Source organism: Notothenia rossii (assembly GCF_949606895.1).
Source record: "Notothenia rossii genome assembly, chromosome: 8".
NCBI lineage: Eukaryota > Metazoa > Chordata > Actinopteri > Perciformes > Nototheniidae > Notothenia > Notothenia rossii.
Window position 1 is genome coordinate 29996142 of NC_136906.1, and position 7513 is coordinate 30003654.

Sequence of the window (7513 nt, forward strand, 5' to 3'; positions counted from 1 at the left end):
TATGGCAAAACGAAAACAGCCAAGCGTCACAGCTTTTGGATTCACAAGCAAAGAAGCGAAGGAGTCTAAAAATGACAACGTGAACGGAAAACAACTTTTAGTTGGCCGGCTGTAAGCGGCGTTAGGGTCGAGCTTGACAGCTCCACACCGAGGGAGAGGCCTGCCGATGCGGAGCCTGAAGAGGCTTCAACAACGGCCACATCCGCCGGCATAGTGACACCGTCTGTATTAGTAGAAGAGTGTTTTTATAGCAATTGATCGCATCCGCGCTGCTGCGCCAGTCAACAGAGCGTGCGTGTGACATATTTAGTAGCAGGATGTGCTCTGAAAAATAGGGCTCCCCGAAAGCAAATGGGTAATTCGAAAACTGACAGAGCTCCCTCTATATACAAATCAAACTGTAGACGGTGTGAAAGCACCTATTGTTTTAAATAATGGTCGGAATGTGACCTGTGAGCCTTCTGAATTACCGTGGGACAGCACATTCTAAACTAAAATGTTCAATCAATAAAGTAACATCTTATCTTATCTTAATAATATCTTCATATTAATAATAATAATAAATCATACAGTATGTGTCCGAAAGGGAGCAGGAGGAAGCAAACACAAAAATATACTGCATATTAAAGCAAACGATTGTAAAGGTTAAAGTATGAGCATAACAAATAAAGAAGTGTAATGTAAACATTTACATTATGATTATTTAATATATAAAGACTATATATTATTGAATTACAAGATTAGATATACTTTAGTTGATCTAAAATATGGATGTGTTCAAATGCTCTTCAAAACACAACTGAAAGTCCATGAAACTTGTCTTTCTGTATTTGTGAATGAAGCGCCATCTCCTGGTTAAAACCTGAAATTGAAAATCTGGCAACGCCCTCTTGGAAAATAGTGGGAGGGCTTAACATTCCTCTATACTGGTCTTAGGCAGGTCGTAGGCCGGAAGCTGTACGCTGGAGTCCGAAATTCAGTGCTACATCTGTATGTCGCCAAACTTAGGGATCGTCCGCATCGTGCTTGCAATTGATCGTCCGCAATTAGGGAAGCTCTGACCTCTACCCAGGGGAAATTAAGAAACGCTACGACCAGAAGGTGGTAGCGCGCTTGTTTCAGCCAGGTGACAAGGTGTTGGTTCTATTGCCTGTATCTGGTTCTGCTCTGTCTACTAAATGTTTCTGGCCCTTATGTTGTAGAAAAGAAGCTCGGTGAAACAAACTACGTCATTCAAACACCTGACCGCAGACGTCCTACCAGTGTGTCATATCAACATGCTGAAGAAGTACTGCACCAGGGATGACCAAAATGAGTCTTCCAAGGCTCACCAGGTGGGGACAACCGTCTCTCCTATGGCTTCAGTTTCGAGGGTGAGCTCAAATGAAGATGAGTTGGTGATGCGCAGTGCAACACCACAGGGGGCAAGACTAAGCAATACTGAGGTATGGGCTGATTTGCCCAATTACTTGTCTCATCTTCTTGATAACCAAGGAAGTGATATACAGAAACTGATATTTGACTTTGCATGTCTTTTTAATGACACTCCCTCACAAACGTCTGTCCTAGCTCATGATGTGGTCTTGTCCAACCCTTTGCCCATCAAACAGCGTGCATACAGGGTTAACCCAGTTAAGAGAGTTTATGAAAAGGGAAGTTGAGTATCTACTTAAAAACAGATTTGCAAGGCCTAGTTCCAGTCCATGGAGTTCCCCTTGTGTACTAGACAGATGGAAGTCCCAGATTCTGCACTGACTTTCGCAAAGTTAATGCTGTCACTGTCCCCGATGCACACCCGTTACTGCTCATTGATGACTGCATCGATTAAATTGGTCCTGCACAATTTGTCAGTAAGCTGGACATGTTAAAGGGATACTGGCAAGTTCCTTTAACACAGCGTGCTTCCAATATCTCAGCCTTTGTGACCCCTGACGGTTTCCTTCAGTACACTGTGATGCCTTTCGGTATGTGTAACGCACCTGTCACTTTTCAGAGGCTTGTAAATCTTGTATTCTTGCTATGTAAGTATAAAATGTTTATTTTCAGGTCCAAACATACTGTTTGGATTTATGTGTGGGGGTGTTACGTGCCAGGCAGGCTGTACTTGTGTGGTTTTCCTTCCCTCCTGTGTTTCTTTCTTCTACCTGTCTTCTGCACAGCTAATCAGCAGCTGATCGGTATCTGCCTGTGCACCTGAGTCTGATGGCTGATTGGAACCTCTCACCCTCAGCTGGCCTATCAGCAGCCAGGGCCGACCATAAAGGAGGCACCCAGGAAGTCTTCTCGCTCTCTCTCACCCTGGGCCTGTTGCTGATTGAGGAGCCTGCAATTAACTGCCTTGTTAAGAAAGTAATTCGAGTGTGTGTGTGTGTGTGTGTGTGTGTGTGTGTGTGTGTGTGTGTGTGTGTGTGTGTGTGTGTGTGTGTGTGTGTGTGTGTGTGTGTGTGTGTGTGTGTGTGTGTGTGTGTGTGTGTGTGTGTGTGTGTGTGTGTGTGTGTGTTCTGGGCACCCTGTACATTTCTCATCATGTAGATAACTAATGTTAAGACACACTAGGTTAGTGGATTGTTGCCACACCTGTATTCTGTTTTATCCAGTTCTGAGTAGTTTAGTTAGTGAGGGTTTGAGTTTTGGTTTCAACGGATAGATGTAGAGAGAGGCCTGGTTTTGTTATGCTTATTTATTTTGTTTGGCACAATCTCCTTGACTCCTCCTCCTCACACAAAGAGTGTTTCTGTTAAACTTCTTTTCAGTTAGGTTGTTCAAGGAATAAACCTTTTGTCAAACTTTACGCTGAGTCTCTCATAATTATGGGTTGTTGTGTGTTATTGTCTCCAGGTCCCCTAGACCTTAGTGGGGACGTAACACACACCGTTATTTGATCCACTCCAACAGTCAATATATTTTTCGTTGGGCTGTGGGACATACTTCTGTCAAGTTTCATGAAGATCAGGGGCCTCATTCATAATGCCTTGGGTAGGATTCAGGTGGGAAGGTTGCTTACGTAGTATAAAGCAAAAAAATAGGTACAGACATTTTCCGATTCACAAAACATTGCATACCGGCGAGGGAAGTGCGTACGGCACTTCCTACGCCTGTTTCCCTTTAGAAATCCCAATCAACTCGAAATGCGGCGCAGCTATTGCGGGCTTCCCATCACACCTATTATGACTGGCTCGTAGGCCACAACGGACAGAGTAAGAGACATTCATGAGTTTCCAAAAGCCACGGCACATTTATTGTGGTTGTTCCACAAAACACAGAGAGAATGGACGAGGGGAGAGGATCACAGCGAGTCCCTCTGCAGCAGGCTTGGAGAGAGTCAGGACCGACCTGTGACTCCAGGCAGCTGGGCACAAATAGCACCTCGGCTCCGGCCAGGTGTCCCCGATCAGCCTGATTGGCCTCTTCAGCTCCACCCCCATCGCAGGACCTGCAACACACCTGTAAACAGGCTCTGGGGCCGTCACAGCCCCCCCATAAAATCAGGGTCCCCATCGGAACCCTGGCACCCAAACCAACCACCCTATGTCACCTACACACAAACGAGAAGAAAGACACTGAAAAACACTGGAAGGTATCGGCTACCTAAACACACTAACACGGCATTGAGCTACTAATCAACGACTAGTTTAGCTAACTACAGTGTGTTAATTTTTTTTTCTTTTTCTTTTTCACCATGTCACTGAACCTGGAATGCACCCCAACTTGGTAAAGAGGTTCACCAGCAAAAAGCTCCCACTGAGGTACCCAGTATCCCATCCGAACATTCTTCTGAAGCGAACACCCGTGAGCATGACTTTTCACCTCCACACCAGGAAGAACATTCTCCATTCGACCCTTCAGAGACTCACCAGCACGCTGCCCCTCCACGAGTTCACCGTGAGAACCAGACCAGGGAACATCAACACATGGCACATAATGCCGCTGTGGGGTGTTCCTGATATTTCCCGTCTGCACGCGCTTCATTGCACGTGTCGCAGCGCACGCTGTAAACACATCAGGCTTACCACTGCCAACCCGGGACACTGGCGCCAGGATAGCAGGAGGTGCCCCATCAGCCCACACCCGACTCTCCGCTATGTCATAACCCAGCACCATGGTAACCCCATCTACGGGCAGAGCCGGCCGCACGCCAACCGCCACCTCACCCTTGAACATATCTGAAACCAGCATCATTTTATGGAGCGGCACCTGAAGAACATTTAAACCCATACCAAGTGTCGGAATGAACAACCCCATGTATGTGTCCTACGAAAACGGTAAGGCAGATGCTAAAATGAACGAATCAAATGATCCGGTATGACGTAATATCTTCACCCGCACCTTCTCATCGCTCCCCACCAGAGAAACAAAACCTTCAGTCATGAAAGGCAAATAAGACTGCAGTTCTGGGCTAGACCCCTGCGGTTTCAAATCACTGTCTAAACGCCCAGTCACCTGCTCAGCGACAGGTGCCACGAACATTGCTGGTCTGGGACTAGTCCCTTCCTGCTCCGCTTTAGCCCTAAATGTATAGCAGTCTTTTCTCCAGTGCCCTTGCTCATGACAGTAATGACACACATTGTCAGGCTCACGTGCACCACGTACATGCCCTCTCTCTTGCCCAGCAGATCTCAATGGACGACCAGACCACGCTCCCATATCGGAGGAATTTCCACTGTGACTGCCTAGTACGGCAGCACCTCCACCAACGTGTGTCAAAACATAATTATCTGCTAAAGCAGCAGCTTCAGCAGCCGTCCTGACTGCGTGCTCACTGATATACACCCTAATGTGTTCTGGTACAGAATCTTTGAATTGCTCCAGAATAACAAGATCCCTCAACGCCCGTGAGAATCAACATTAGTTGCCGCACACCAGCGATCAAAATGGGTGGAAATATCCTGAGCAAACTCGAGGTGAGATTTATCACCTCTCTTCCCATTCCTAAACCTCTGACGAAAATCTTCAGGCACCAGCTCGTAAGCCTTGAGAACGGCAGATTTAACTAAATCATAGCCCAAATAGTCACTGCCACTTAAAGACGAATAAGCCTCCTGAGCCCTCCCGGTTAACACACACGGGAGTGGCCTCAGACCACCCCCTTACAACAGCGAGACGCTCAAACATTGAAAAAAAAATTTCCGGATCCTTCTCATTAAACCTGGCAGTGGCGGCCGGCCCATAGGGGCGCTAGGGGCACCGCCCCCCCTCTTCCCACATGTTTAATTGTCATAATTTTTTTTTTTTTTTTCCAAAAGATATATATTTTTATTTTTTATTTTTAAAGAACAAGGTCAATATTATATAGTTGGTATCAGTAAAATGTATAATCTATAATAAAATCTTGTTTAAAATTGTTTTATGATTTCTAAAGTTACTGATAAGTCACATGTTTCCTGCCTGGCCGCAGCGTGTAGGACTGTCACGATAATTAATTTTGTTGGACGATAAATTTTCCTGGAAATTATTGCGATAAACGATAATATTGTCGACCGTTGTAAGACCATTTTAGACCACTGACATAATGATAATATATAATAATAATTCAAGTACAACCTTTCAAAGAGAACCTTTTATTGAACATTGCAAATTCAATGTGAAATAATATTGAAATATATAAATGATATATAATAAAAACAAATAAATTAAAATAATTAAATAAATCACACACAACCAAAACAATACATTAAATAGACTCAGTCTTGAAAACAGAGCTCTTGTGGCCAAAACAGGCAATTGCATTTTAAAATGCAGTAGTAAAATAAATATGAGCAGACAAGCAAAAAAAACTCCTTAAAACAAAATTCAAGTGTACAGGTCACTGTCCATACAAAGATCCAGATGCCTCAATAGGCCATATCCAAATCTATAAATCAAAGATTCCGAGCAAGGAACACCAACATGTTTACCTTGTGGGGCTTAAGGCAGGATCTCTCTGGGGTAGCAATGTTGCCAGCTGTGCTGAACATTCTCTCTGAGCTAGTGCTTGTTGCACAAATGCACATGTATTTTTTTGCTAACTTGGCCATTAAAGGAAATCTCCTCTGATTATCACGCCACCACATCAAGGGATTGGATGATGCATCAACTGCTTCTTCCTGGAGGAACTTTGTCAGCTCTAAATCAACAAGTACTCTTTTTGGGAGCACAGCCTGGGGCTGACTTGTGGTTAATTGGGCTTTTCTGTTCTGTAGAAGGTCACTCAGCCTCTTCTTCCTGGCAGGTGCTGGTGGAGGTTCATCATTTCCTCCTGCAGCTTTACTGCAGCTCTCTTCGCTGCTGGCACCTTCTCTGCTTCCTTGTTGCTCTTTCATGTCCAGTAGCTCTTGCACAAGCTGTTGCCTGACATCATCCAAGACTTCTGCATCCTCCATGCTACCACGATACCTCGGATCCAAGACGGTGGCCTTGGTCAACAAGAGCTGGATGTTTGGTGGGCTGTATTTCTGTGCCAATACCCTGCACATGTTGCTCTTTATGTTTTCTGTGAGTTCAGTGTCATCGGGGCCTGGTGATAAAAGTTCACCTTTTAGTAGTTCCAACACAGGCTTAACTGAGGACGCTGTGACATGTTTTTCCGCTGATAGCACATCTGTGAAATCAGCCACTGGCTTCATTGCTGCATTTATGGATTCTAACACAGAAACATCCTGCCAGGTTGGGGTCAGGTGGCCATGTTTTCGATCCTCAACGAGGACACGTCTTATGGCTGGGAGTTGCTCCAGCACCCTCTCTATCATCTTTTGCTTTGTTCCCCATCGTGTGGCGACATCCTGTGGGAAAGATAACATGTTATTTTTCATTAGTCTAAATCAACATAATTAAACAAATACTACTTTTCCCATTTCCATTATTTATCACAAATAATTGTACATGTTATTATAATGTAACCAACGATCTAATACATGCTAATGAAAGAACATTACAGGTCCATATGTAATTCACAAATTAAAAATAAGAACTCTTTATTTAATCTTAAATGAACCTTTAACATATTTTTTGTTAAATATTAACACAACTATCAATGATTTATTCATCACTCACCAGTATTAGACTGTGTTGGGGGAGATTGGCTTCAGTCTGTGCCTTTCTCAGGTCTCTCTTCTTTAGCCAGCTGAGGTTGAAGGTGTTTATAAGATTCCTACACACTCCCATGGCACGTGCTGTGCGATCCTTGTCACTGTCCAAACCATGAGACACAGCCAAATGGAGGTTGTGGCCAAAGCAGTTGAGCCATGGCAATCCGAGTTGGTGTATTGCAGCCACAATGTTAGCACCATTGTCTGTGGTTATACAGGCAAGTTTGCTCTCCTCCAGTGCCCAGTCTGCTAAAGCAAACTGCAGGTTTTCTGCAAGTATGTTAGCAGTGTGGTTGTCCGGTATGTACCTGGTCTCTAAACACTTCGACTGCAGAGTCCAGTCATCTGTAATGTAATGCACGGTTAAGCTCATGTATGGTGTCATATTAGAGCTTGACCACATATCGGTAGTTGCAGAGTAAAAAGAGATGTCTTTTAACTCTTTCAGA

General features: G+C 44.4%; 1 long non-coding RNA gene across 1 annotated transcript; it reads right to left on the reverse strand.

Annotated features, from left to right (window-relative positions):
- Nucleotides 1-6136: 6136 nt before the first annotated feature.
- Nucleotides 6137-7111, reverse strand: LOC307016796. The gene is made up of 2 exons (XR_013801904.1): nucleotides 7030-7111; nucleotides 6137-6758 (listed from the first exon to the last, which is right to left on the reverse strand). It is a non-coding gene; the product is annotated as an uncharacterized lncRNA (long non-coding RNA).
- Nucleotides 7112-7513: the final 402 nt, after the last annotated feature.